Genomic DNA, 21,239 nt, shown 5'->3' with positions numbered 1-21,239 from the left:
CAGCCAGACATGTGGTGCTGCCCACCCTTGCCTTCTGGTTTACTTGGGTCCTGCATAAGTTCATGCCTTTCTGTATTGCTCCTGCTCAGATAGGAACCCCAGGAAAGTATCTGTTCTGCCAGGTGAAGGAGGAAGGAAGGGCCCAGCTTCAGTGAGAGGCTGAGCCTGCATTAGCCCCCTTCACACAAGTCTTAAGGCCTCAGAAAGAGTTTCTGTATCTCCCTCCTTACAGGGGGCCTCATGAGAAAGCAGCCACCGCCATTGGAGGGCGTTGAGCCTACTGAGCTTCCGAAGTCAGGGCAGATTGGACCTGCTCATCTCCTGTATCAAACAGGGGGCAGCACCGATGCCCCACTCCCACGGCTTCCCCAAGTCAGGGCAAGTGCAACTGAGCTTTCCACTCAAGCACAAAGAGCAGGTAGAATGCTGAGGAAAATGAGGTGGAACTCATGTCAGCCTCCCCTGGGGCACTGTTGGCATGGAGCACTAGCTATAGCAATGAGTTCCACTGGGCTCCTTATCATGCTCTGGGTCCCCACTGTGCCCAAAGAGGGTTACTGACTTCCCCTCTGCGGGTGGAGTGCTTGGTATTTCAGTAGATATAGAGTTGAGGATTCGACTTTCACAGCACGCACATGGTGAAGCCAGAATTCATGAAGGGCCAGGCCTTCCCAAATTATCACAGGCCTTCAGGGCCATCATGGTATAAATACTGGAACAGTAAGTGACAAAATATGTTTCTAAACATGAGATGTTTTTCCAAAGAAAGGCTTCTCTGCTGCCTACTTGAGGCAGCGTCCCTTGGCACACCTCCAGCAGGCTGCAGGTTTCCGTCATGTCCTGGTGAAAACAGTGGGAACCATCACTCTGAGAACCTGCTGTTCTCTTTACTTAAGCCAGGAAAATGAAATAGCCTGTTTCTTCACCTCCTCCCAGTGAGCACGTCGTTTAGCCTGTCTAGACCTGGTGTCCTGGGTTGAGCCTCTGGGTCACACCCACTGGACTCCACACCATGTAGCATGGTGCTGGCTGCTGTGCCAGGTTAGGAGCCTCCCCAGAGCCCAGCTCCAGGCGAACAGCAGGCCCTTGGATTCAGCCTGTGGCCCTCTTCTCCAGAAGGCCTCGGTGTCCTGTAGTGGTCTAGGTTGTGTGGTTTCTGGCTCACATATCTTCACCTGCTCCTCCCTCCTAGAGGAGTGAAGTTTGGTTCAGGGTCAGAAATCAGTGCCTGCTGGAGATGTCATCCATTTGTGCAGCCCCAGTGTACTGTGTGTCTTAGAGAAAAGGTTCTCCCACAACTTGAGTTTAGATAGACCCCACGCGGTCCCCCATCTTTAACCATCGTGGGTGCTGCTGGTACAAATCTTTGCAGAACTCCAGCTTTCAGTGAATTCTGAAGCTCATCCCTGTCCCACTCCCCAACCAGCTTAACAGGAGTTAACACGTTGGGGAGTGGGACTAACATGTTGCGGGAGCCGCAGGCAGATGTTGAAATTCTCCTCTACGAGATAGGAAATATCATTTAAAGCCTTGGTGTCAAGTCATATCCTCAGTCTCTTTGTACTAGCAAAAACCATGGGTTTCCTCCCTGGATGATCTCAGAGTTAATATCTCAGATTCTCAAAATATATAACACAGGGGACAATGGCCTGACTCAGAGCACCACCTTACTCTCTTATCCCCAGAAAATCTGGCACCTTGATGCCAAGTTTCTATAAAGTCCTGCTAACTGAGCTCTGTATTTTAAGAATATACCTAAACACAAGCCCATTTTTATTAAACTCATCAGGACACAGCTCTAACTCTTCGATATGAACTGAAGGCCTCCAGAAATGTAAATAAATCTAGATAAATAAACAACTCTGTTGTTTCAAGCAAACTCGTTTGTGGTGATTAGTTATGAACCAGCACCTGACCCCAGCTTCAGATACTAAGATGACAGATGGAGATGGCTTGTTTAGAATGCAAACCTTTATCACAGTGGACAAGAGCTCAAGGGCAAACATGTCCTGCTTCACAAGGAACACAGTCCTCAGCACTCAGAAGGGAGCATGTGTCTCCTTAGCAGGTCAGTGCCCTCCATGTCACATTCTTGAGATCTGGCTATTGAGAGAGAGGGTGTGGCTAGCAAAGGCTCGCCACAGACAACCCAGAAGGATGCAGCCATTCACCAGTTTGCAACTCCTCCTACCCAGAGAGCTAGGAAAACATGTCTTCTGTCCTGTTTTATAATTCTCTCCATGGCAAAGAAATGTCATTGGTTTATTTTACAAGAATATGAATGCCTGTCTGTGCAAAAGCATTTAGAGAGTAAGGGAGCATTGTAGGACACTGCTCTCTCATTGTAGGACAGGTGCTCTCCTCTGAGCACCCAGCCCTTTGCCCAGGGAAACCACTGCCAACAAGTGCAGTGCAGATGACATCTGACGAGTTGAGGGTATCCTCTCCATGTTGCTTTCCAGTTTTGCAGACTTGGGTGAGACTGACCTTCCTGTTCCCAGTGCCCAGGTGTTGGGGAGCAGGAATAAGAGTGTTTCCCCAGAGAGTGTTATGAGGTTAGCTGATGTAGTCATGCCACCAGTGCAGAAAGACTCCATAGGCTCTATGCCCTCCCACAGCGACTGTGCAGGCATGAAGTCTGCCCAGATGGTTCAGTGCACAGTCCCTTAATAGGAAATGTCTGGATTTGAGGTCTGCAAGTTTGCAGAAGGTGCTCCTGACACCCCATCTGCTTTGGCCCCTGCAGGGTTACCTTTTGCTACCTCCTCTCTGCCCACCTGCAGGTCCACAGCAGGACTCTGGACATTCAGCCTCCTGTTCCCTCCTCCTCCCTGTACTCAGCTGGGTGCCACACCTGCATGTTCAGACAGTAGCTTCTTCCTCTCTGGGAAGCCATGCCTGAGGCATTTGTACTAAGTGTCCCACTTACTGTGTGTGTTTTTGGTCATGTGCATCATCATGGGAGGGTAAGCCCCTGAAGACACTGGGCTTATTTCATATTCCTCTTTCATATTCCTCCTCCTTAGCTCAGCACTAAGGAAGGACTTTGGGTCAACACTCTTTTGTGCCTTAGTCTGGGAAGTCACATTTGTTTGAAAAGTTGGAATCATGAAGAAGACAAGCACTAATGTCAGAGGAGTAAATTACTTTTTAAAAAAGTATTAATCTTAATAACATAAATTCAGAGGAGAGCAAAGGGATAGAGCCTCCTGCTCAGAACTATACAGTGGAGAAAGGAATAGACATTTAACAGGAAATGATGAGCTGGGATTAGAGCAGCAAAAATTATAGTACTATAGAATTTTTGAAAATGAAAATGTGGAAGATAAAACAGAAAAAGAATATAGTTCTTTATATGTTGGAAACAATTAATTTATGAGTAATAGTTTCACAATTTATTCATTTATAAGCCTTTTGCTAAGATTTAGATCAAGGTAATCCATCAACAATTTGTCCTAAGGCCTTTTTTGAACCAATCTTATTAAATAAAAGATGTTTGCAGTAAAGGTCACCTATGTAAGGTATGACAGGTGACATCGATATGCACATGCATTGTGAAGTATTGCCTTAATCAAGCTAATTAACATTCATCAACTCACATATTTATTATATTTGGTGTGTAGTTAGTGATGTACTCTCTTACAGAATTCCAAGTATACAGGGCTTTATAGTTAAATAGAGTCCTTCAATGAGTGGCCTTGATGCCTCTCTTGAACCGACCCATTGTTAAAATATTTGCCCAATAGTCACTATAGTATCTTTGAACTGCTGGCCATGGCCATTCCAGAAGAGGCCCTGAGGAGAAGTAGAATTCTATTTCTAGAGCCTTGAACAGGAAACCTATTTGTCAAAACCATTACAACCCCTCCCTGATCCTAGAGAAGCTCCCAGGACTCCTCTGCATTTTTACTAGGATCACAAATACATATATGTAAAAGTTAATTGCATAGAGAGGACTCGTGACAAAGTCCCTTAGGGATGACATAGTAGAGGGAGAGACGTGGACAGAAGAAGAAACATGGTGCTTTTGAAGATATTACTTATTAAAAAATAATTACAAGTCACAGACACAGAGATGCTAATGTTAGTTAAATAATAATGGAAAGGTGGTCAATGGGGAAGAAGTCAGAAAGAATTGGTCTGGGTGTTCTGTTGTCCAGGAGAGTGACGATAGATAATGATGAAGTACACGGTAGTTTTAAAAAACTAGCAGAAAGGTTTTTGTATGTTTTCACCAAGAAGAAATACTATTTGAAGAGAGATGAATGTTAACCCAATTTGAACACTAAACACTGCATATGTGTATCAAAACTTCACATGGCACCCCATAGATATGTAGAATTTTGTGTTGATTTTAAGAAATGTTCTTAATACATAGGTGGCTGATGAATTGGTTTTGTATCTTCACTGTGTTTAAAATTTCTTACAATTTTAAAAATAAATCCTCTGTGTCTTCATACCTCTGGAGACACAGGGCAGCAGGAGTCTCTTCAGGGTCCCCGATTCCTCGGGATTACCAGGAGAGGGGCCTGGACTGGAAAATCGGCCCTTCCTGACAGTGTCCCTAGAAGGACACATGGTCCAGGGACCCTGAGAGAGGTGTCCTGTTTTGCAAAGGGCTTGTTCCCCAGCTCCTGCACCTGGATGGTGGTGCTGGCCATGCTCATCTCTGTCCTGGTCCTCGCAGCAGCCATCTGTGCTGTGTTCCTGCTCACCAGGAAAGACAAAGGTGAGTGGGGACAGACCAAAGGACTGCTGTGGAAGGTTTGCAAGAAAGTCAGGAGTGGATGAGGGGCAGTCTTCAGAATTAAAACTGAGAAAGAATAACAACCTGAACAGGAAACAGAATTCACCTTCACCTTCTGGCCTGCGTCTTTCTCAGATGGCAGGTTTTCTGGTCGAGGCAGCCACCTTGTCATGAAAGGAACGTGTGTGTTTGTGGGATTGTTTTCAGATTTGTCACTTAAATAGTTGCATTCAGAAACTAGAACCCCTTATGGATGCATGTATCTGTCTGTCTATCTATCATGCATTACCTATTGAAAACAATCAGAAATAAAACTTAGAAAATAAAAAAGAATGATTTGAGCCAGGTGTGGTGGTACACATCTGTGGTCCCAGCTTGGCAGGCTAAGGAGGGAGGATGGCTCAACCAACCTGGCAACACAGTGAGACCTTGAAGTAAAAAATGACTGATTTATCAAGGAACATCTATATTCATGCTGAAATGTGGGCGTTTATCCGTTAGCGTGCATTAATTGAGAAGCGTCCATGTGTCAAGGTGTCTGGAGAAGTCAAGGGCACAATCAACACAGGTGTGACTCTAGTTCCCATGGGGGAAGTAATGTTTCCCACTTTCTAAATTTCCTGGTGGCTTGTGTGAGGTCCAGTCCAGGGATGCTGCAGTGGTTGGAACCTGGTCTGGTTACCACCAGGGCCCATTGTGCTCTGCTTGGTCCCCAGGGTTGTACAACAGAAAGGCGGTCAGACTTCTTAGCTGGGCTAATGGGAGGATCTTAGGTCACTGAGGGTGTGAGGTGATTCTCACGCCACCCATTGCTAGTTCCCTTGAGAAGGTTTCTAAAGAGGGATCAGGCCTGGCTCCTCCTCCTCCCTCTGTGTCCTGCACATTGCTAATGGGATTTAAAATGCTGCAGTCTTGGTGAAAAGCAGCCTGGAATTTCCTCAAAAAGCTGTGCACAGAATTATCCAGGACCAAGCACCCTCCTCAGTGTGTGCACCCACAGAGTCAACAACAGGAGTCACTTGCCCTTGAGCGTCCATTGTGGCATTACTCACAAGAGCCACAGGCATCAACATCCCAGGCATCCACGGTCATATGAATGGATGAACAAATATGGCATAGTATTCAGACACAAAAAACAAGTCCTGTTATATTCTCTAATAGAGATAAACTTTCAAAATACTACATAGAAAATGAGCCAAACATAAACAGACAAACTGTGTGTAACTCATTAATATGCAACATTGTCAGATGTCCATTCCCAGGAGGAGGAAGTGGATTAGGAATCAGCTGGAGTTGGGGTGGAGGCATGGGAGCCTCTGCCTAGGCTTAGGTTCCATTTGGTGTGAAGCAGAGCCTGGGAAGCGGAGGTGAGGAAGGCACAGCTGTGGAATAGAGCTGTTGCCACTGGGCCACTCACTTCACAATGGTTAAAGCACCAAAGAGTCCGCACCAGAGCAGGCAAAGCTGCTTTTCTCCTAACATCGAGCTTGGAGGTAAAAGCCCTGAACTCCACTCCTGGATTAAAGCGTTCCTTTTTTTCTTTTGCCTTCTTTTTTTTTCCTGCACCCTGTCTCTGTAGTTGGGGAAGACAGGAATGTGGACATTTCTGGGCTCCTTCAACTACAGAAAGAAACTCTGTGGGGACCTGATATCTAACTGGGTCTGCAGAGCTCTTGTGAGCTGAAAGGCATCTCCCCCAGGCCCAGTGAGTCTTACCAATCAATCCATCTTTCTTTTCTTAGGTCTACTCAAGACAAAGCATGGTGAGTTGGCTTAGTTTTAACTCACAGAACCTCATCCCCCATTAGGTCTCTGGAACACATTGTCCAGCATGAAATGGTGTGGGAAGTAGGAGAGCTCGGAAGGTTCCAAGGAAATCAGGCCATCCGTGTTAGCAGCAGATCAGGGGAAAGCATGGGTGAGGACAGGCCACCTGCCTAGCTTAACATGCCTGTGTGCACACTTCCAGCAACATCTCTAAGTGGCAGCTGTGCTTTGGTAGTTCCAGAGAACCCAGGCAGAATCACCATACCACAATGCCTAGCAAGTCTTCTTTGAAGACCCCATAGAGCATAGGGTCTCCAACTTGGGGGTGCCACAGGTTCAGCTGTTAAAAGTGCAGAGAGCTGAGCCCTATGCCAACTTCTGGTTCAGCAGGTCCAAGATGGTCCTAAAAATGAGGACTCTACAAGCTAATGTGTGACGCTGACACTGCAGGGCCAGGGACCACACTGATGGTTTAGGAAGATATTGAGAAGCATTTAAACATCAGAGTTTAAAGTCAATGTATTAAAACTTGGTGTAGGAGAATAGTCCAAGGTTGAACACAGGAGGAATGGGTCAAATCCAGCAAGAAGACAAGCAGTTACCAAGTGTGTCCACACCTGGATCTTACCTACCTGTGAGCCTTACAAATACAGAAGAAGATGTAAGAACCCGAAATAGACTGAGATTTATTCTGAAAGGAAGACCATTTACTCTGCTTTGATTTTAAAATCAGAAGAGTCATTTTGGAAACTCCATTTTCACTCACTTGGTCTATTTGAACCAGGTAAGTGCACCTACTCCATCCTAAGGATTACGATTTAGATGCTACAGGCTGAAGATGAGGGAACTCCAGCAGGTAAAATCAGACTGCTGCTAACTTCTCTTATCTTAAAAATGTAGACATTTCTGTGAAGCCTAGCTCAAGGCCAGAGGCTTTGTTTGCACATTTCTACAAACTACTATACTGGATACGTTTGTGAAAAACTAGTAAGGAGGTGTCCAGAACCTGAAGTGCTGATTTCTTTCTGGCCAGTGGCCAAGCAAGATTGGGCAACATGAAAATAGGAAGTTTATATACACTGAACCCTTTTGTAGAGACTCTTTTGCAGATAGTCCTAAAATCAGCCATGGTGTAGATTTCTGGAGAAGCCCAGTTAAGACTTTTCTGTGGAGAAAGGTGCCACTACACTGAGGGATCCAAAGCTGCTCAGGAAGCCCACCTTCCATCACAAAGGCAAGACCTCCAGCTCACCTGAGCCAGAAGCTGATGGACATGCCCATAAGCCCCATGGAGACAGTGAGGAGCACCAAGCTACCCTCCCCTGGCTGGTGGCTCTCATCGATAGGGAATTTGCATGAAGTCTTATCAAAGTCACTGAGGGAATTTATTAAGCATAGTATAATTTTATTGGTTTACTTTTATAGATAGAGTTGCTCCAATGCTGTATGTTGATCGTTCTCTCAGAGAAATGTCCTGTGTGTGCACATTAAATTGGAACTTTGAGCCCACTCTTTCACTGAGAGGCCCTTGGGAAGGTCACCTTGCACTGCGGTTGCTCTCTGAAGTTGGCAGAGACCCCTAGGTAGAAGAAGCATCTCTCCCAGCTTGGCCCACCCACCAACCCTCCCAGCCACAAAACAGTGGCTTTATCTTTTTCTTACATCTTCAACTGGATTCAAGCCTTTTAGAGATAGAAGAAAAATATGAACAAATAGGATTGGTAAGCTCCAGAGATCCCTGCTGGATTCTGTTTCAGGAACCCCGTGGAAATCAATGATCCTGCTTAACGTGAATGAAGCCACCCAGGCTCAACTCCAGAACTGCAGGCAGAGTTAAGCTGCACCATGGAGATGTCATTCATAGCCACCAAGCCCCATGTCCACGACATGTCCCAGGGTCCCCAAGGTGTTCACAGAGTAGTGCAAAAATTATAGTTTAATATCAGTCACTGACATAATTTGTGCACCCTATTTAAATATTAGGTAGAAATAAATATCTTATTATCATATTAAAATGTTTTACATGTCTTTGTCTTTATTGTTATATTTTGTTTTACCATTCTGAATGATGGTTTTATATGGATTTATATAAAGTTATAACTTTTTAAAAAAATGAATAAATTATAATATTTTAATATATTAATAAAATCAAAAAACTGTTTTCTCATTAAGGAAATTCATAGTGTTTTGAAACTGAATTAAGTAATCTACTATTATCACTCTTGTCTATGTCCACTTATACTTTTATAGAAATATACATAGTTTATAAGACAGCAAACTCTCTAGATAGGGAATAGGGGTGGGAGGGAAAGGGAGGGAGAAGGGGAATAGCATGGATGGTTGAAGGAGACCCTCATCATTATAAAAAATACACATATGAAGATGTGAATTTGATGTCAACATACTTTATATACAAACAGAGATATGATAAATTGTGGTATAAAGGTGTATTAAGAATTGTAATGCAAAAAAGAGAGCTCATGTATAATGGCATAATTTGGCGTGAACATACTTTATATACAAGTTACAAAAAATTGTGCTGTGAATGGATAATTATGAATGTAATGCATTCCACTATTGTCATGTAAGAAAGAAATTTTTAAAAAAATTTCAAAAGACAGCAAACTCTCATTAAAATATGTACTCTAAGTCATGTGCAATGAACCAGAAAATAAGAATAACACAAATAATTGCAAGAGTGTAATCATGTTGATATCCAACCCCTCACTCATCTTCCACCAAATATTGTAAATGTAAAGTATGTTTCTCTGGCATGTAGATGCTCCAGGGATTTGATACAGAGGACAAATAATTGCGCTGCTCCACTGGGTCAGGAGATTCGTGGTACCAAATATGATGAAGAAATGACAACTGAAACCTAGACTCCTCTAAAGGATGAGGCCAAAGTCCAGTTCCAAACAGGCATGATCATGAAACACAGACTAAAATTTAAAAACTATGTTTTTATCATGGGAACTTCACAGAATTGTAAGGACAGGATCACCACTATTTGAGACCAGGATGCTTCCATTAGAGAGAAGGGACAGTGCTTCCCAGTTAAGTAGACTTTTGGAGACAGACAGGGAAGAACAGGGTGGTCCCCAGAACCTGTCCTGGGGTGAGGTCTCAGGCTAAGGCTGCTGAGAGACCCCTCCAGGAGAAGATTAGATTGGGTCTCCTGCCACTGAGGGGTCTCAGGAGGGATGAGAGTGTGCAGGCACACCTATGGTGGGGAAAAAGTGAGCACGGCACACTCAGAGCAGCCACAGCCTGTGTCTGTCAACAGCAGGACTTGGTCCAGGGTGCACAGACAGCTCTCAATCCAGGTTAAGTGACTCAGTGAGGACCTCAGACCTACTTCAGTAGCCACAGAAACACCAGCCCAGTGCTACTTATAGAGGAGTCACCAGGAACTGCTTGCCCAGCCTTGTTAGTTGAACGGAAGTGACTCTTGGCAGTGACAGTTGGTTTGGAATGTCCTGTGTTCTGATTCAGTTGGAGCCCAGTGGACACTGGTCCCTGAGTGCTGTCCTCATCACCAAGAAGGTCTACTGTGAGGCAGCTGGCACTGTGAACTGGTCCTCCAGAGGAGCTTCCATTGATGTATGCATCCCATTTGGGGTCAGGGACTGAAAATAGAGACAGAGGCTATTCAAAGACCTGAGTCCTCATGGCTCAGCCACCTATTCTAAGGTGACAGCTGTTGTCCCTGCAGAAATCTTTGGTCACAATGTTTGAGTGAGTAGGGGGAGCTGATAGCAAGACAAAAGGAGTCTCGGGTTTGGGGGTCTCTCAATCCAGGGAAGCAAAAACTTAACTGTCTCAGATCCATTGATTATTAATGTTGTTACTGTACCATGTCACTTCTTTCCTCTAAATATCACTCTCCTTAACTGTAAGGCAGGTGTCAGCATTTTTACTCAGACCATGTCACAGGTCGACTTGGAGATCACAAGCCATGATGCAAAAGCTCCCAGAAGCTGCAATCACCTCACCCAACAGTGGAGAGGAGCCCTTCCCTATCCCCTGCCTTTAACCACCCACTCCCTCCCTGGAGGCAGCCACTATCAGTGTGTGGCTTTTCCTCCCAGATATTTAAAATTGAAAGGCCATGCACATTTATGCTGAGCCAGCCATTTTATGCTAAAGCTTCACCTGCATCTGGTTACATTCAGCCTCATGATATCAATAAGGAGGCACATTTCAGTGCTCAAATGACAATGCAGAGGACCCAGGACACAGGATTGCATGACATGTATACGTCCATGTGGCTCCAGGCTGCTCTAAGCCCAGGCCCTCTGCACCAGCCCCCAGGCACTCAGGCCCTCTGCTCTTCTTCTGGCTCTGCACTGGCTCATCTACAGGAACACGGTCCCCACTTACCCCAATCCGCAGGTGTGCTGAGGGCCTCTCTCCATAAACTCCCTGAAGCCCCACTCTGACTCAGGAGGCTCTATGGGGCACCAGTGAACACTGGACTAGGAACTTTGTATGGGCCACCAGGAGGAATGGGAGCCATGAGCATCCAGGAAAACACAGCTAACAGGCCAGCGCCATCTGTGGACTCAACATTTCAGGCTGACCCGAGTGTCCTTTAGCTGCACAGCTGAGGACCTGAGCCCTGTTCCTGTTCTCTCCTCCCTCTTCAGGCTTCTTCTGCCCAGGAAAGTGGCCCAGCAGCAGCTCCGTCCAGGCTGGTGAAGCAAACTCCTCTGTCTACTCTGGTCCTGTGTCCACATGAAGGCAACTCCCTGAGGAATTCATGATCAGCCTCACCAATGTGCTTGCTGACAGGTACTCTGTGTCCTCCTGGCCTCCTGGGGCCCGGCTGCAGGAAGAGGCCCCTCTAATGCCGAGGTAAGATGGGAAATTGTTTCTTGGTTTATCTTATTTTCAAATGAACTCATACGGAAATCTGACATCACACATGAGAGATGACATGGAGGTTTCCTTGGTGGAGTGGACTGCCTCTCTCATCATGTGACACTGGGCCAAGGGGACATGCCAATGGCAGCACCAGCCTGTCAGCTGTGTGGGAGGGATGTGTCCTGAGCCCCCATCTTTCTCCTGGATCAAGGGGCTTGTAATTTTCCATCAAGACACATGAGAAAGGGTGACATCCCTGTCTTTCTTTGGGGGCATTGCACCTGCCTTGGGACCTTTCACTGGACAAGAGAACACAGGCCTAGGCCCACCGTGCCCAGCCTCCCCTGAGTCTCAGTGTTACCTATAACTGCCTTGGTCTCAGGATCAACTGTAAGCAAGAAGGATCTAGAACCATCCTCACTGAGGGAAGCCCTAGGTGAGGAGAAAGGTGGGCTTTCCTGCTGGTTCTGACCTGGGAGCCTCCCTCCTGCTTGCTGTAGCTGGGGAGGACTCGAGATGTGAGGACAAAACTCACCTTGTGGGTGAGGAACCTTGGGCCCCTATGAACAGACCATTAGTCCTCAGGCATGTGGGTTTGCCTGCCATTTCCACTGATGGATCTGTGTGGTGTCTCCTGAGCAGCACATGCTCTAGGCTCAGATCTCACTTTAACAGCAAAATTGGTAGACTCTCCTCCTGAAGTAAAACAAGCAAATCCCACATCCTGATTTCCTGATTACAATGTGGGTGTGTAGTGAGTGTGTATACTTCAAATTAACTTCATACTTCAGATGACTTTCATACTTCAATACACATAGTTCACACTCAAATCACGAGTTCACTGTATGCCACCACATCAGGCTTTACTTCAGAGGGTACAGCAAAGCCCAGGGGAGCTGGAGGATTCTGCTGCCCACAGGACCTGGGTGGGGAACTGTGCTGCAGTCAGGTCTTAACCTCCAAGTCCTACACATTCTGCCACAACCAACTTCCTGGGGAGACTTTAACCTCTGCTGTGGGCTCAGCACCCATTAGGATGTTTACCCCTGTGGCCTGGCCCCCCATGTGGGGCGTGGACCAAGACTGAGTCTTGGCATCCAGTGGTGGGGTCCCCTGGGGCTTCACACCTGTCTCATCCCTCTTTCCCTGAATGTGGCTTTGCAGGAGGGATCAGAATGCCCTGACCTGGTCTTGAACACCTGGAGAGCTAGGCAGGGCTCCTTCCTTCTGCAGTTAGATCCAGAGCAGCACCTGCCACCCAGCCCTGGTGGGGACCTGAGAGAGGAAGAGCCTGAGGAGGACTGAGGAGGCTAACTCCAGGCCTCCCCACCTGAGCTGTGACTCTTCACTTCATGTTGCCCCAAATAGAAATGTCACCACATGTGGATAATGTTTCTTCCATGTCTGGTACCCACCGTGGTGTCTGTGTGGTGCCAGAAACACTGTGGCCAGCAGAGGAGAGAGGCCTCCTTCAGGGGCTGAGGGTCAGGGTGGGACATGGCCTCCTGCCTGGGAGGAGGAAAGGAAAGGCAGGCTCTGTGTAGGAGGGAGGGTGACCTCAGCCTGTGATAGGACAGTCCCCAGTGTCCCTGTCCAGCCTCCCTGGGGAAGTGCATCCTGGGCTCTTCTGAAGGACTGAACAAAGAACTGTGGGTGTTTCAGGTAAATGTAGATATAAGTGGACTCAGGTTTGGTTTTCCCTTTGTATTGCCAATTCCTGGGGGAGTACATTATAGTAATTAGCACCCGATGGCCTGCAGGGGTCAGCACAAGCTGAGACCACTGGACTCGGAAATGCCTCCCGTTGGCCCAGATCTGCAGCTCCCTTCTCATGGCCACACTGCCCTGGAAATCCTTTTCCTCTGGATCCTAGGTTCCCAGAGGCACAGAGGGGGGCCCTGCTGTGTGGGATTGATATGTAAATGGAGGCCCCTGCAGGCATTCCCTGGCCTTGGGCTGCAGAGGGAGGATTTCTAGGGGCAGCAGGAAGACAGCAGGACACTTGGCCTGGGAGAGGAGGCGGGGGTTCCCTGTGCTAAGAGGAGGAGGTGAGCACAGCATGGCCTGCCCCAGCCCAGGCTGTTGGTGCCTGGACACTGGGTCCCTCCCTAGGCACAGGGAGCAGGGGCAGCCCTGTGTCTGCAGTGAGCACTTGTGCAAGTCTCCCTTGAAGCCTGGAGGCTGGAGCTTGCTTCCTGCTCCTCCCCTCAGGGCCATTGGCAGAGGCAGGGGATGCAGGTCAGATGGGTAATTCTCTGGCCAAAGGGCAAGAAGAGATTTATCACAGGGTGGGATAGAGACAGAGACCTAGTCCTTTTCCTCCTGGGCTCACCCAGGGCAGCCCCAGCAAATTCTAGTTTTCAAGCAGGTGGGGAAGGCAGGGACCCAGTGCTGGGTGAGCTCAGCAAGACAGGGTAGACCCCAGGGTGAAGCTGGTTCTGGTGCTGCTCTTGGCATAGAGTTCATCAGTTTGAAGGTTTCTATGAATCATCTTGAATTTCTTGGGTCCAGACTCTGAGTCCTCCCTCTGCTGGATAGAGGAACTCTGGCCATGGTAGTCACTGCATAGGCAGATACTATGTCCTCATCATTCCTGTCATCCAGAGCTCAGCCCTGAGCAGCCCATCTTGCACTGATGACACAATCTGTTAATATCTGGTCCAGTTTGGGTGTGAAAAGGATGCTGCTCAACTAATCCAGGAGCCTGATCCAGGGTCAGGGGTGGTGAGGGGACTCCTGAACAGAGCAATGTGACACATCCTCCTTCGCCTGCTCTCTGATCCTGTGTAGCACTGGGGTGGCTGAGCACAGCTCTTCTGTGTAGAAATGTGCCCCCTGCTGAGAATTACTCTAGGACCTTGATGTTGGCCTTACATTTTTAGTGTCTTCAGGGTCTTGGGTGTGCTAGGAAATTATCAAGGCTCTCATTAAATATCTACCTATTATATGACTTGCACTAGGTCATTAATAATTTCCCATAAGGAAAAACCTGGGGAAGGAAGGTTACATGTTCCTGAAGTTTTTCTTTCTTGGATTACATTCTCCTCTCTGGTGACAATAGCCCAATATGTCTCTTCATATTTGAATCAATTTAGTAAACACAGTTGAGCATGCAGTCCCTAATCACACCAGGTATATGCTAGGTTCCCTTTAGTGCCATCTACCAAGCACAACCAGCTTGGTGGGCAGAGGTCTGGGTCTGGCCTGGGTCCATTCCTTGGAGTCATTAACACAGTGTGTCCATTAAAGCTGCAGCTCCAGCTCACAGGACTGGCTCTGAGGGCTGCAATGATCCTAGGCATGTAGCAAGTGTGACCCATCCTCCTTGAGCCTTGATTGCTGAATCTCTGACTACACAGAGCTCAGGTGAGTTCTGAGAAGCCAGGGGAGGAGCAGGGCTAGGTGTGGACAGTGTGTGTGTCCTCCCTGCAGCTAACGAGTTTCTCACTGCGTCTCTAAAGGCTCCTCTGTCAATAGAAGATAATCTAGTGACCATGAAGAAACTCCAGGTAGATTCCAACAATGAGACAGGACCCAAGAGAAGGGCGTTCCTGGGAATTACTGAGTTGTAACTGCTCAGCTGGAGACAGAGCAAGAGGGTGTGAAATCAGAAAGAAAAAAGAAATATGTATTTTCACCTTCACCAGCTAATGGTGTAATAAAAGAGCTGTGATGTCTATGGGCTTTGAGTGCTTGATTCCCAGCCATCTTGCTTTGCTTTGCTGTCAAGGTCTTCCCCACAAGATCAGCTGTCTCCTGAATTTACCTCATACTCGCCTCAGTCCTGGGCTTGTTTGTTAAGGCCAGAGCAGGAAACGTTGGTTTGGCTTGGTGTTGACCTCCAGTGCTGGATGTTTGGTAGACAAGACCATTCAAGGCATTTAACACTTGATCCTGGAGACCAAGCTCTCCTAGCTGCAATGGTGGATGGGAAGCCATCCCTCTCTCTACTGGAATGTCAGATCCCCTAATAACTTCACATTTCTGTCCTCATAGTTCACCCTTGGTGGCATGACAATCCTCATGTTGGTGACTTAACCAGCTCAGTTTGATGCATTGGTAACAAATTGAACCTCTTCTATGGTGAGCTCTGGACTAGACTTGCTCCTGGTGGGGTGAGAGGACTGGGGTTGCCTGACTCTGTACACTTCAGGCACTAAATGCTACTGTCCCCAGAAGGGATTTGTGATCTTGTGTCATTTGGTACCTAAGGGAAGGATCCATAATGGGTCTTAGCTGACACTTTTTGACTAATAAAACTTCATCCCTTTAGGAAGACATTTTTAGTCTCAGAGAGGACCATCATGGGTGGACACCATGATGTGCACTAAAGCCCTGGTATGAGTTGAATAACCTCAAGAGAAGTTCCTCTGGAACCTGCTTGGCCTCTTTCTGCTGGGGAAATTTTCAAGAGGTTGATATTGAAAAGTAGGTCCCTAATTCCAATCCAGTGATGAGGACAAGGTTCTGAGAAAAAGGAAAACAAGGTTTTATTGCTTTGCCTGGAAAGGAGCACACACAGAGGACTCCTGTTCCGGGGGTTGAGATTCTGCCAGGGGGAACACACTAGGATTTTGAAGAGGGGACAACTAGGCTGTATGCAGCTGTGCCCTGTCAGGAGTCAACACTCATCCACTCATCCATAGCCTTGAGAGTGCTGTTCCTGAGACCCACCGGTGCCAGTCCGGGGTCTGGCTTCCTTCATGCCTGTGGTGGGTGAGCTAAGGACAGAACACAGTCTAGGATGGGAAAATGTTTACCTGGCTTCTCCTGTGATTAGGGAGGAGGACATGGACAAGAATGAAAGAATAAAATTTTGGTTTTAAAATAGAGAAAGTGTGTGGAGTGGGCAAGGGTCTCCGCGGAGGAGGAGGGGGCGGAGGAGGAGAGGGCGGTGGCAGAGGGCGGAGGGTAGTGGGACAGGGGGTCCCGCGGCAGCACTAAAACTCCTGGAGGGCGTCCATGGCGCTGCTGCGTTGACAGGGCTGGGAGCAGCCTGCCTTCTGCTCTCACCAGCTCCGAATAGCCAGTCCTTCCCTGGGAGCCAGTACCTCCCAGGGCCCCTGAGCCGTGCCCGTCGCAGCCGCCCCGGACCAATTAATCCTTAGAAAGCAACTGAACAATGGAGCCAGACATCATTCGAATGTACTCTTCATGCCCACCACCACTAGGCAATAGAGCAGAGGATGATGATGATGATGAATTTGGGGGAATTTGGTGGATTTTCAGAAGTCAGCCCTTCTGGCATATGGTTTGTCGATTTTGATACACCAGATTATACTCGTCCTAAGGAAGAGTTTGTATCTTCAAACCATTTTATGCCAATTCATGATTTCTCAGAAAATTAGATAGCCTTACAAGCTTTAAGTCCATTAAACATGGTAATAATAAGGACATCACTGCTGAACTTTGTACTCCCATGAAAGGTCAGTCTGATGTTTTACTTTGTACCATTAGCAAAGAAATTATTTCATCTAAAACTTTAGATATTTCTACTGATGACATGGAAAATCCAGGAGATTTAAACAAAGTAATAGAGCAGAGACAGAATGTTGGAACACCTGAAAGTTTCACTCCAGGAGATTTTAGAACTGATATGAACATTGTTCATCAAAACTAGCAGTTAGAGAGCTGGATTTTAGAACTGATATGAACATTGTTCATCAAAACTAGCAGTTAGAGAATCTCCTTGTCTGGAGATTCTAACAAATGGGTTTGCAGGGTTGGAAACTGTGAATCCTCAGGGAACAGACCTGGACAGTGTAGCTGATTCAAAGGGACAAAAGCCTCTGAGCACTCATAGCATTGAGTATAATTTAGACTTTGCACCTAGTCCTGCTGAGGAATTTGCAGATTTTGCCACATTTTCCCAAAAGGATACAACTAGAAGAAATAAGATGTGCAGTTTTAAATGAGAGAGATGCACTAACCATTCAGGAAAAAAAAAAATAACAGAGTCAATGAACTGAATTCTGTAAAAGAAGTGACTTTGGTTAAAAGTTTTGATGAAAAATGAGACACTGATGGAGAGGATCAGTTTGTGTTTCAGAAATAAGCACAGCACCTAACACAAGTTTGGATGTTTTTAAACACGGCCTTCCAATGCTGCAACAGGATGAATTTTTAAATTCAAATAATCAATCAAAGGCTTGGAATTTGGTAGATTCGACTGATAATTCATTAGGAAAGAACAATGTAAAACTGAGGAAAAACTTCATTTAGTTACTTCAAAATGTGCTGACCTATGCATGGATTCTATTCAAACTTTTGATGCTGATGAAGAACTTGGTTCTTCCAAAGAAGAAAGTAGAAAGTTTACTAATTCCCAAATCCCAAACATTGGTCCTACAGAAGAAAATGTTTTGGATGATTCTGTAAGTGTAAAAAATGGCGATAGTAGTAATGATTTTGTGACTTGCGATGATACCAATGAGGATGATTTTGGTAACTTTGGCACAGCCAGTGGCACCACTCCACCTTTCATCATTGGTACTCAAGTGAATGAGTGATGTCACTTTTGAAGAGTCCTCAGAGCACTCTCCACATTTTAGTGAATTAAGTGATGACTTTGGAGAATTTGGAGATACAAATGCTGCTTCTTACCCGGAGGAAATGGTATTTACTGATTCAGACCTGAAACATACTTCTGATAGTTTATCAGAGAAATGTCAATTGGCAAGAAAGTCTAGTGGAACAGGCCCTGAACCTGTTTCAGAACTGAAAAATGGGCAAGACAGTGAGTTTGGAGATTTTGATTCAGTGCCAAATATTCAAGATGACTGCAGTGCTTTTCAAGACTCTGATGACTTTGCGGACTTCAGTTCAGCTGATCCTAGCCAAGTTGTAGATTGGAATGCTTTTGGGGATGAACAAATAGATGGTTGTTCCTGGTCTGCTTTTGGAGATCAGCAGGCCACTGAAGCTCATCAATGAAAGGAAGTCTGGCAGTCACATAGGACAGATGGAAATGTTGATACTCCAGGAACCCCCAAAATGCACAGTATCCCTTTAGCAACTCCCAAAGGAGCAGTTGCTAGTGGCCATTTACAGGAATCAGCCACTTCCATTCAGACAGCTTTACTAAACCACCTGGAACAAATTTTCAAAGCATGTTTTCCTTCCATATATGTCCCTGATGCTAAAGAGGATGTTTCTTTCCTGAAGCACTTGCTGGAAACAAGCACCTTGCCAATAAAAACAAGAGAGGCCTTAGCTGAAAGCAGAGAACTGCTGGATGTGTGGACCAATCTACAGGATATCCCTGATGCACATGGCTTGAGATATCAGTGGGGCGGCTCCCATAGCAACAAGAAGCTTTTGTGCTCCTTAGGAATAGACACCCGAAACATTCTCTTCACGGGCAATAAGAAGCAGCCTGTTATAGTGCCCATGTATGAAACAGGATTGGGCATGTTAGAGCCCCACCAAGGAACTACTGAAACCCTCTCTGCCACAGAAAAAAATTGCTTCCATTGGTCAGACAACCACCCTGACACCAGAGATGAACACATGTACATCTGATCAATTCCAGGAGTCTCTACCACCCGTCCAGTGTGACTGGAGTAGCAGTGGCCTTACTTACCCTTTAGATGTTAGTGGAGGTTCCACTCTTCTGAACCTTGATTTCTTTGGGCCCGTGGATGACAGTAGCTCTAGCAGCAGAAACACAATCCCAGGTGTGGATCCAGAGTTGTATGAATTAACAACTTCTAAGCTGGAAACTCCACCTCAAGCCTCAAAGTGACTGATGCATTTGCAAGACTCATGTCCACAGTAGAGAAGACAAGCACATCTACCAGGAAACCAAAAAGAGAAGAGCACTTGAGTGAAGAAGCTATCAAGGTGATTGCCAGCCTTCCTGACTTGACATTTATGCATGCCAAGGTGTTGATGTTCCCAGCCACGTTAACACCTTCCACCAGCTCCCAGGATCAAGCAGACTGATAACTGACGTGAACTGGACAGTTTCAAATGCTTTCTCTCCTTCTGCCTTCCCTACCATCAAAAGCATACCTGCTTTAATTAAAGAAAATTCAAGTTCAGCTGATTTGTTGGTAAGCCACACTAAAAAGGTATACATAGTAATGTATATTTATTTACATACTGAAGTCCTAAATTTATATTAGAAAACATGTGAATAATCGGGGGTGAATATTTTTGAGAATTTATTCTTTTTGTGTTGCTGGGGTATATACATTGATATCTTTGTGAAATACACTGGTGGTGTCCTTTTTACAAAACTTTTAAAATAAAAATAAAGTAAAATAACCTCAGTGGCAGAGCAGCAAGGTCTGCACTAAGAGAATGAAGTGGACTCCCATTACATTTTCTGTCAATTGCTACTTTCCATTTCTGAGGAAAACTGCATGACAACATCTCCAAGTTGCTTCCTGCTGGAAATGGACAATGACAGGGGTCCTGGAATGGAAGATTTACCTGTTGTCCTTTATCATCTTCTGGACTCTTCCTAAAATGCACAGACACGTGATTCTCACCTTGTTGGTGACCTGGGAGAAGCACACTCATGTACAGTATTTAAACTTTGCCCCAATACTGGCACACTTTTATTCTAGATTCTTTGGTTGTAGCCACAGTTTCCCTCTCCCTGGGGGCACCAGGAAGGGTCTCCCACATACTGTGTTTTTTCCTGGGCTCAGGTTAAGCCTGTTCTCCACCCACTTTGGAGGAGAGCCACTGGGAGCACTGCAGATGGGTTTCTTGTATCCATGAAACTGTGTCTCAATCTCTCTTCTGCCTGTTTGCATTCAAGATTTGGAGCAAAGGTTGTTGCTGAGTCTATCAGGTCACTCTTATAATCGTGATGCTATCAACTCAGTGAGTCCCCACTCTCATTGTACTCGGGGTCCCCCTCAGTTTTTCCCTACAGGAGGAACATTGACTTTTGAAAGAGGGTGACCTGCCATCCTTTGCTTGAGGCTTCCTGGAAGATCCTTTGGCAAGGGCTGCAACAAAACGTGTGGGCTCTTATCTTTGATCCTCCCAGGGATTACATACCTTAGAGAGAAAATCAACCAGCTGTGTGGGGTTTCTATCAACAGCCCCTCCACCTGCTGAGGCTCTCTTCTTATGTCAAGACACTGTGTCTGATGAATATCACATTGACCATGTTGAGAGATTAAGGGATCATTGTCTGCAGAAACCAGCGAGACCAAGAGGCAGATAACCTGTAGGCACAGGGACTCCAGGAGGCCCTGGTGCCTCCTGAGTTCTGGCAGCAGGCAGGGCTCCACTGGAAGTGCCCACAGGCAGGAGAAGAGCTTGTTGGTTTGGAGCTGTGAGGTTGGGGAGCAGTGAGTGCAGGAGGAGCATGCTCAGGGGCCCTCCCCACTCCCTGGCTGCACTGTGCTCTGGTTACAGCCCAGGCCTGGTATGTGTCTCGGATGAGAAGGCCATGCAGGTGCTCCTCAACATCTTCCCGCAGTCTGGACCTCACTTCTTGCAGTGCTTCTGCAGCCCAGGGCTGTGGCTTTCAACATGTATACTTGGGGCCCTGTGGCTACCCAGCTGGCTTCACAGTCACTTCTTTGTCCCAAGTCTCAAAATCGAATGGAAGAAGCTCCAGGTTTTAAAAAATTTTCTTTCTCTTTACTTACTGGTTTCCAAGCCATAGCTGGGTCGTTTTGCCCCTTTTGCACTCCTGCCAGTCCTCTTGTTCATAATTATCAGTGGAATGCTGGCTCCACTCCAGCAGCCTTGACCAAATGGTGGATCCTGTCAGATCTTCAAAGGGGAGACCAGTCCCCTCCCTAGGTCACAATCTAGCCATTCCAACACCCACTGACATGTCCTTTTTGGCCAGCAGCCCTCTTCCTCCATTAAGCAAAAAAGGCTGGAAGGT

At 46.4% G+C, this 21,239-nt stretch overlaps 1 pseudogene; it reads left to right on the top strand.

Annotated features, from left to right (window-relative positions):
- The first annotated feature begins 16,502 nt into the window (after nucleotides 1–16,502).
- Nucleotides 16,503–19,324, top strand: LOC143398925 (aftiphilin-like; annotated as a pseudogene).
- Nucleotides 19,325–21,239: the final 1,915 nt, after the last annotated feature.

The sequence above is a fragment of the Callospermophilus lateralis genome, chromosome 5 (assembly GCF_048772815.1).
Source record: "Callospermophilus lateralis isolate mCalLat2 chromosome 5, mCalLat2.hap1, whole genome shotgun sequence".
In the NCBI taxonomy this organism is placed as follows: domain Eukaryota; kingdom Metazoa; phylum Chordata; class Mammalia; order Rodentia; family Sciuridae; genus Callospermophilus; species Callospermophilus lateralis.
The sequence above is the reverse complement of the archived record's forward strand: the minus strand, read 5'-3'. Positions and strand labels throughout refer to the sequence as shown.